This window comes from Ochlerotatus camptorhynchus, unplaced genomic scaffold (genome assembly GCF_037179485.1).
Source record: "Ochlerotatus camptorhynchus isolate MF236.1 unplaced genomic scaffold, CSIRO-AGI_Acam_v1.1 ptg000183l, whole genome shotgun sequence".
Classification (NCBI taxonomy): Eukaryota; Metazoa; Arthropoda; class Insecta; order Diptera; family Culicidae; genus Ochlerotatus; species Ochlerotatus camptorhynchus.
In genome coordinates this window covers 389,340-399,577 of record NW_027040673.1, presented here as the reverse complement: position 1 = coordinate 399,577, position 10,238 = coordinate 389,340, and positions in this window count along the sequence as shown.

Genomic DNA, 10,238 nt, shown 5'->3' with positions numbered 1-10,238 from the left:
AAGAGCGAGGGTACGCAATTTTGATAGTGCGTGAAAATGAGGTCTTCCTGTAATTAGAAAAATACTTTTAATTCTGACCCAAAACTCAAAAACCAAACAAGAAACAAGAAACAAGCTGTTTAAATTTTCACCAATATTTCATCAGTTCGACGTTCATTCGAAGAAAGTCATATGTTATCGGAACCGTGCTATAAAGCTCGTTTCGTATTGATGCGAGACCACTATAAATTTGTTTTTTACCTTCCAGTTCAAAAATCCAATTTCAACCCTGATTAAATGGTGTGCCACACCTTTTGAGGAGAAGAGATCGCACGCACACAAACACACACATGTTACTCTATTCACTAGCAAAGAATCTGCCTTTGGAAACACTGTAGCGGGCCACAAGCATTATATGCAAACTTGACATTTATCTCGGTAGGATTTATGGTTTTATTTGCCAACAGATTTATGCTTGTCGCCTTTTCCCAGCAACAGCAAGTAGCGGGCAACACACCTCCTGAAAGGAGATCATTCCTACTTCAACCAGGTGGTGGCGAGATGAGAATATGTGTCCTCTTCTTTCACTTTGGACTGATGCAAGAGAGTTGGCCAAGATTGTAGCACCACTCGGTGCGGTGCTCAGTTGCAAACGGGAAAACTATAGTACCGTTTTCCAACGCCTGTGAAATTGTTACGTTATAGGGTACATGTCCCTAACCTGGGCCTTATATGCAGCCATCAATTACGATTTTAATCGTATCTCAACAAATAATTGACCTGCTAACCAAAACTCACAGTCAAAATACGTATGTTTATAAACTAATCATTTCCGTAACAATTGGGCACGGAACTATACTTATCATTTTTTTGATTTGTTTTCCGTCGATCTGTACCAATCCTAACGACGCCAGGGAGGCAGTTCTCACACCTGGACCCTACCTATCGACCCATCAACTCATGGACCGGTGACCAACGGTTTTACTTCCTTCCGATGAAAGGTGTGATCAGAGATTTTATGCCTCAGAAAATCCCGACGGTGCCGACTGCGATTTAACCCAGACTCTTTGGTGATATGATAGGTAGTCACGCTTACCACTACACCACAGGCACCGCTATGATTACCATTATCACACGAACATTTTTCAGGAACATGGATTTAATATCGTCTTTCCCATCAATGGATGTAACTTCGGCCCTCGAAAGTAGTCCTTGAAATGAGATTGACATTATTACAACTCAAGTCAATTCCATAGTAATAGCAAAGCGAAGCAAAAAGGCGAGCGAAGTGTTGAAAAGAATGTAAGGAATAATATGAATATTGGAAATTACCATTATTGCTATTATTCCTATTCATGTGGCTTGAAAAGTTGAGCCTGGTTCAACTTTTTTCAATTCAAGTGAGTTGATCAAGTCAGTTGAATGGCATGGTTTACACGTTCAATTCGCGTTGAAGTCAGTTGAATTCAACTGACTTGATCAATTGACTTGCCCTGTCTAAACCCAGCTTTATAGCGAATTCGTTTATTATTCAGTTCCAACCTGGATCGGGTATCAAGATTGGGTCTGCTTGTTTTCTGACAAACGTCAGTTTGCTCGTTAGTTTTTAAAACCTAGCTCAGGTTGAGGTTCGCACTGACAAAAAGTTCGGTTTCGCACTGGGTTGGAACTGGTTCCAACCCCGATAATAAACGAATTCGCTATTAGTTAATTGAACGACAATTGCGTCGCAAAGCGCATGTAAAAACTGAACGAAACGGAGGTACAGTCAGGAATCCTTATTGCCGGTATCTCTTATTGCCGGATCCTTATTGCCGGGCTATCCGCGAATAAGGAAACCCACAGCTTATGGGATTTTCACTAATAGGGGCTGTGGTGGATTATCTCATTTGTTTCAATATATAGAGCTATACTATCTTGGACAAAGTTGTTGTACTAGGATAGACTAACAAGCCTGTATCATTGAATTCAGGTTTAATTGGGAACTACGCCACTAGAGGCGCTTCACTTTTATGTTACTTATGACGGGTGCTATAATAAATGGATATTAGGTCCAATATAGAATATTCTGTGATCCTGGCCATATAAAAAAGTTACTGTCTTCAGCAAAGTTGTTCAAGTGACCAAGTCCTTTCAGATGGTGGCCATATTAGTTCATAACTCTCTCACTACGCAGCGCTAGTGTGCACATGAGCTTGCTATATAAGCTGTATCTCAAAATCCTGGCCATATAGAAGGTTACTGTCTTCAGCAAAGTTGTTCAAGTGATAATGTCCTTTTGTATGGTGTTTATATTAGTTCAGAACTCTCTCACTACGCAGCGCTAGTGAGCATGTAAACTTCTTATATAAACTGTATCTCGAGAACCTGACCATATAGAACGTTGCCATCTCCAGCAAAGTTGTTCAGGTGACCAAGTCCTTTCGGATGGTGGTCATATTATTTAAGAACTCTCTCACTACGCGGCGCTAGTGTGCACATAAACTTCCTTAATATGTTATGTCTGGAAAGCTTGTCCATATAAGATGTTGCTGTGCAATGTGAGGACACGCAATGGAATAGGGATGACTTGTAGAGAGGCTTATAATCGTTTTCGGACGCCATTTTAAAATCCAAGATGGCAGTCATCGATTCAAGAAAAACTGTCAAATACCATACAATATGGGTATTTTTGGAGAGGGGATGACGTGTAGAGGCCGAAAATCTATGCCAGACGTCATTTTTTAATCCAAGATGGCGGCCATCGGTTCAAGAAAAACTGTCAAATACGCTACAATATGGGTATTTTCGGAAAGGGGATGACGTGTAGAGGCTGGAAATCGATGCCAGACGCAATTTTGGAATCCAAGATGGTGGCCATTGGTTCATGAAAACTGTCAAATACCCAATACCCTGCATACTAGCGCTGCGTAGTGAGAGAGTTCTGAACTAATATGGCCACTATCTGAAAGGACTTGGTCACTTGAACAACTTTGCTGAAGACAGTAACTTTCTATATGGCCAGGATCACAGAATATTCTATGTTGGACCTAAGATCCATTTATTATAGCACCCGTCATAAGTAACATAAAAGTGAAGCGCCTCTAGTGGCGTAGTTCCCAATTAAACCTGAATTCAATGATACAGGCTTGTTAATCCTAGTACAACAACTTTGTCCAAGATAGTATAGCTCTATATATTGAAACAAATGAGATAATCCACCACAGCCCCTATTAGTGAAAATCCCATAAGCTGTGGGTATCCTTATTCGCGGTTCCTTATTCACGCCCCCGTTACCCCGGCAATTAGGATTCCTGAATGTACGTTCGTACAAATCTTAATTAGACGATTTTCCACATTACAGAATCTGTTCATTCGGTGAAATATTACAATCGCAATGTATGCTTGTTATGCAAATCTGTAGTAAAACCTTACATTTCCCGGTTGGGTGAAAGTAGTTTTTTTTTTTTGACATTCCAAGGCTGGCATAAAATGATTGGGTTAGAGTATGTGTATAAGACTCACGTCAAGAGAAAAGCAAGGGAACTCGCATCACGGTTTTCGAAAGATTCTCTTCCCTTTCTCTTGGCAACAGAGGACTTCTGCATCAAATTCAATAGACTTCTAGCGAGAAAATAAATTAGCGGCGGTAGTAAATCATCATTGATTTTATCGAATTATCTTAACAATAAATATTACAAATTCTCATTACTGATCATTACCAAACGTATCCCATTACAACTTAATTCTCACTGCGTGTTTATGACCATTTCTTCGATTATATTTGATATTGCAATACCTTTCGTGGAGCTTTCATAGCATCGTAATGTTTGTTTTCTTTGTAGGATAGGTAGCCGGATTGACAGTACAATAGGTAGCTTCACTCTACGCCGACCCTAGATTGGGTCTGCTTGATTTCTGACAAACGTCAGTTTGATCGTTTGTTCTCAAAACCTATCTCGGTAGGTTCGCACTGTCAAAATCTTCGGTTTCGCACGCCGATAATAAACGAAATCATTATTAGTGATTCGTTTGCGGATCACAATTTTAAATGAATAATGATTTTTTTCGTCAATACAATTGGGATTTATTGGTTTGATATGCTGAGGTGAGGTCTAGTTTACATCCCGTAACCCTATCACACTGTGAAGAATCTGAATTCAGTATTCACCAACATGGCAGTTTTGCTCGCAAAATGTGTACCAAAGCAAATGTGGAATACACTTATGAGACAACTGGGTACTTACTTTACTGCACAGTTGGTCGTGTTTGCATTTTTTTGCCTTGACAGGCGGGTGTTTGGTAGCACAGTGCTTTCTCGATTTTGGAAGCATCTTCAAGAAATTTGGACCGATTAGAAACTTTCAACGCAAAATTTACAGCTGTGGGGTGAATTATTGAGCACGACCGGTTGCGGTGAAAATTTATGCGTCTAAACATTGAAGAAGCATATCGAAACAGTACTGTAGTTCTCTTGTCCCACTCATGTGAATGCGCTACCAACACTGCATGCAGATTTATGCCAAAGAGTGAAAATAAGAAAGTTAGTTGCAGTTTAGATACCGGAGACAAGTTTCTCGGAAGATTTTCCATATAACCACTGTGGTGAGGGGAAGAGGTGGAAGGAAGTAGCCTCAGCACTATTAGACTTTGAAGGCGAAGACAGTCGGACTTGTTCTCGGATGTTTCGAGTGAGAATGTTGATTGCAATTCTCAGTGACAGATGCCATGCAAGTTTGGGCTAATTTGGCATGAAAGTGATGCATAGTTTTGTAGGTGACTTTTCTAACTGTTTTCTCAGTGGCTTGTTCTTGGATGTGTGGCAGTTGGATACGTTTCTTTCATTGCGATGCAAATTTGAAGTGACTTGGAGAAGTGCTTAAACAATTTATCGATGATATCTTTTCATCAGTAGGGGATAGTATAACTGTGTGGGTTAATAAAATTAACACTCTTACCTTTTCATATACTCATTCAAACATTCTTCTGAAAAGTTAAGCTCCTATCGTACCGATTCTGTTACTGTTTATTTTCACCGTCTTTCAGGACAGCAACATAACCCGAAAAAACACACACACACCCTGTTTTATGGCGTTCCATTTGCTTTATTCGAATAATGAAAACGTCACATTATGAATGATTTAGCAATTCTTGGCATTCAAGTTCAAGTAGCACTGGCATTGCCGGTAGAGTATTATTTGCTCGCAAATGGCAAACATTGCACTTTTATTTCTGCCAAGGCACGAGCACTCCACTGCATTGCGTGTGTTAAAAACGCTTATTACTAATGGCTTTTATGAGCAACGTGGTGCACGGAAACGGTTCACGATTTCTACGTCAATAGCTAATCGGTCCATTTTAGGCCATATAGGAAGCAATTAATAGAAGGTTGCCATGTTTGCAACATTGCGGGTGCAATTAAAGATACTATCTTATTTTAGTCATCATAGCTCGGTATTCTTGGGGAAAGTGTTTACCTTTCTGCTGGTCTACCTGGGCCTGGAAATGACGGTTGATTTTCTGTTTTCATTTCGATTAATTACATCAGTGTTCTGTAGGCACAACCATATTTTCATGGTATTTTGCAAACAACGCTACATTTAAAACATCATCATGGAACTCATCAGCGATACCTCATTGGAGTTAATCGTGGGTTCATGCAAAAAAAAATAGATTGTGTAATTTCAATAACATCTGCACATACGTTTTGTATTCATGAAGAGAAATATAATCAATGATCAATTATGAATTTATGATTGGTTCCTTTGCAAGTAGTGATGTGTTGCAACGCGTGAATTGATACTCCAATCGAGATGCTCTCGGGAATGTTGGAGACTTTCCCGACATAAAAATTCATTTTTAAATTCCTCTAACTATCTTGATAGCTTCCAGATGTAGCGATGTTAGTGAGATGTTTAACAGTTAGGGATTGATTTAGACTATTCGGCTTCAATCACAGGCCTGTTCCTCATATGCCTCATTATGCCTTACACTATCCCAATAGATCTAAAAACGATAGTCGACAATCGGGGGGCTCATTGCGGAGTTTGATACATAGCGTTTTTCGTATGATCGGTTGTATGAACAAGTCGATTAATCTTGGTTGCACTCACTTACCACAGTTTATCTTGATCTAAAAATAACCCACCTCACTAACACAACTACCCTTCCCGTGGCAGCCTTGGACAAGGAGAAATGTAGGGGAAAACAATCCAGTCTGCATCGTGCTTTCTTGCATTTAAACAGCTCTATTCAGTGCTCAATATATCTGTAAATTTTCTATGTTGTTTGACTCTTGTTCCTCTTCGATCCTTGTTTGGACCCTGCCCGAGGTAATCCTGCCTGGATATCGATTTGGAAAATTTCTCTTCAATCCTTCAGATTCTCAAAGTAATCCGTTTGGAAGTCACAAGCCCAAAAAAAGAGCAATCTCTTGATCCCACTTCAGATGAAATAAATTTGAGCAATTAATATGATTTGCTGAGAATGATCCATCATCCATGAAAAATTCTAGTAAACTTTTCCGGCTGAAGTCCAAGAAGGGAAAGATTCCCCCTAATGTGATAACCACTTCCGATTGGCATGCTCTTCACACTGAACTTTTGAACTTCGTGAAATTCAAGTTTTCACTGCAAATTAGCCGTTGGGGAGAATGCCGTGTATTAGCTGAAATCTTGGACGGACTCAAACGTCTTCTAAAGTATTTTACTGAGAAGCAGCATATATTTTTTACTTACGACACCAAAACTGAACGTGTGTTCAAGGTTGTAATGAAAGGACTGCCCAGTGGTGAATCCCTGGATCAGATCAAAGATGAACTGGCAAAATTACTTGGAGTTATGCCACTCCAAGTAATCAAAATGAAAATGAAATCCCGTCCTGGCGATTCGTGCAACGGGATTTCTAATGATTTTTATTTAGTTCACTTCTAGTCTAGGAAACTAAACAACCTTAAAGCCTTAGAAAAAGCTAGCCTTATGCTCCATGTCCGAGTGAAGTGGGAATACTTCAGGAATACTGGAGGAAATTTCCAAAACCTTACCCAGTGCCGTAAGTGCCAACCCAAGCAACATTGCAAGTTTTATCGAGGTTTTAAAACATTCTAAAAGTATAATAATGGCCTACAGAACCCTCATAAAACTAAAATGTTACTTGGGAAGGATGGAGTCACGGAACAAAAAATTACTACATGCCAGCTAAATGCATGAACAGTGGTGATTCCTCCCACGCAAAAGACGACTGTCCTGTGAAGGAAGATCCTAAGAAATTTAAATGTTCAAATTGTGGTGAAAACCACTAATCCAATTTTTTGGGAATGTAAGACTCGCAAAGCGATCCTACAATCTCGTTCTAAGCGACAGGTCGGAAACGCTCCACGTTTCCGATTAGGTACAAATTACTATTCTGTTAACAACGGTCAGCGAGGAACAAATTCTATATTCGTACCCGTAGGTACAAATATCACCACTGCTTCAAATTCTTCATTTATACCTGTTACCTAACAATGTTCAGCGAGTAAATGGATCTACCTATTCTGCAATAATTTCAATAATTCAAACGGAAGTTTTGATAATTTGGAAGGAAGCATTAATGCACCTAAAATGGAATTTTATCAGAAATCATTAATTGACATGATTACTGTTATGCTAAAAACTAACTCCATGTTTGATGCTATTCAAACTGGAGTAAAATTTACGAACAATATCGTCATGACTTTGAAATTCAGTAATGGATTTTAAATCATTAACTATTTTGAATTGGAATGCTTGATCTCTTAAAGATAATGAAGACCAACAATTTAACTTTTTAAGAGATAATAACGTGCATATTGCCGTTATAACTGAAACGTTCCTCAAACCTGACGGTAAGGTTAAAATGGACGCAAATTAATTAAACGCACATAGGTTCGCAATTCCGTGTATTGGTGGGGAACACGTTTGGAAAAGTTTCAACGAGGAGACCGGAGTCCCTCAAGGCTCCGTTATCGCAGTCACGTTGTTTCTGGTGGCAATGAACGGGGTATTTCACCGGTCCCACTCAGATCCGAACCCTACGGCAAGCGCAAGCGGCAGTCTCTGCCGTCGTCAAATGGACCAACTCGTTGGGTTTCCAGCTGTCCGCCAGGAAGATCATCCAATGCCACCTATGTCCGTCTATTCACCGAGTCAATAGCACCCCAACTACGATCTTGGACCAAGCCACAGCGAACGCTCTCCTTCGACCAGCATTTCCAACAGGCCAAAAAGGCCTGCCGCAGTAGACTCAACCTCGTTAAAACGATCTCTCGGCCTCACCGATCCAACAACCGCGATGTTCGGTTCCGAGTGGCGCGAGGCATTATCGACAGTACCGTATGCGTGATAATGTTTGCACCATTGAGCAATGTCAAAATTAAAAAAATTCAAAAAATTTCGTTTTCGAGTTTTTTTTTATTATTCAAAGGAGGGATGTTTCTCAGAGTAAGATCATCAAGTTAATCATCGATCGAGTTTCCACTTGCTGTAATTACGGCCTCCACACGCTTCCGGAATGCACGGCAGGTTCTAATAATGTAGTCTGGATCCATTTCTCCCCAGGTACGGGTCAATGTTTGTCTGAGGCTTGCTGTACTCGGGTGGCGTTTAGAACAGGCCTTGGCCTTCATGACGCGCCATATTGAGTAATCCAGCGGATTAATATCGGGGCTGGATGGCGGCCACATATCCTTCGCCCAGAACGGAAGATGTTCCTGCAACCACTTCTGAGTGCGGTTCGAGGTGTGGCACGGAGCCCAATCTTGTTGAAATACAATGTACACCTCCGTGTTGACCTTAAGCCTTCTGAAATGAACACCGGGTCCATTTTTTTGCCATCGGAAGCCACCAATCCAAACACCATAACGCTACCAGAATGCTTGGTCAGATACACGTTCTTGTGCTCGTCGGCCACGTCTTTTATCGGAAGAGAACTAATATACCAGTCGGTTCTGGAATTTGATACGGAATCGACGGTAAACATGCTCTCGTCGGTTAACAGGATTACCGGATTTTTAGGATAGGATCTTTCTCCTCGACGAGGCGAACAAAGTCCTCCGTGCGGCCGCCGACATCGACCTCCCCCCAGTGGCCAAAGTCCATTGGCATGGAGAGAAAAGTTGGCACTCTTCACGAATCCAATTGGACAATCGGATCAAGAACCGCTTCAAAGCCGGGGATGCATCCGTGATTCTGCGCAGATCGGTCGCTGAGTTACTTGGGTCCAACTATGCCCACTGACGGCTCCCGATCGATAAACGGAGTAGGTATCGGGATTTTTGGAGACGGTACTGCTGAAAGCAGCAGTCTTCTTCCACAGTGCTCGGTTTTCTCGGCCGAGGCTGCAGCGATCTTTCGTGCCGCTACGACGCCAGCCAACAAACCGATACTTATCTTAACCGACTCACACAGCGTCGTGGGGTGTGAGACCAGAATCACCGACAAGGTACCACTACAGGATATCAGACGGTGGATCATGCGGACCATTCGAGCGGCATGGGAGGCTGAGTGGTTCTGCAACAGAACTGCCTTCATCCGCAAAGTCAAAGAGTCAACTGAAGCATAGAGAGAACAGGACAACCTGAGGGACCACCGCATGATTTCGCGGCTTCGGACCGGGCACACCAAACTCTACTACAACTATGGTGGCCTGCCGTTCCGCAGAAGCTGCATCATCTGCGGGGTGCCCTACACCGTCGAACACATCCTGTGCAACTGCCCGTAGTTCCAAAATCTTCGGGAGTCGCTCTGCCTAACTTCCAGCATCAGGGATCTGCTCGGGAATGATACTCCGGCCTCGGCAGCACTGGAAGCCAAAATCTACCACTTGGTATAGCAGGAATTTCTTTCGGCCGTCGGGACATCTCAGCTGGATGGATTTCCCATGCCAGCTGAGCTCTATTTTGCTTGGATTTTTCGTTTGCGACTTGTTTTAAATCAATTGGTTTTCTGTTGCTCCTCTGTTTAAATATTTTATATATTTTATTTTTTTTCCATAGAAGTTGAAGAGCCAAAGCTATTTACAAAATTTTAATATATCATGTATTTAGAGGTTACTCACTCTGAGGCCTCTCCTTTCTCCGGAGATGAACTAGCCATAGGCTATTTTGGTGGCACTCTTTTCTGCTGTTTTACGCGGCGTTCTGAACTCAATAAGTTTAGATATTTTATGCTTAAACAGGTCTACTGATTCAATCGGACTACTACGTGGACGTATCCTTTGACTTGATAATATATTTATTCTATTTTATCAAGTGCATTTTAAAC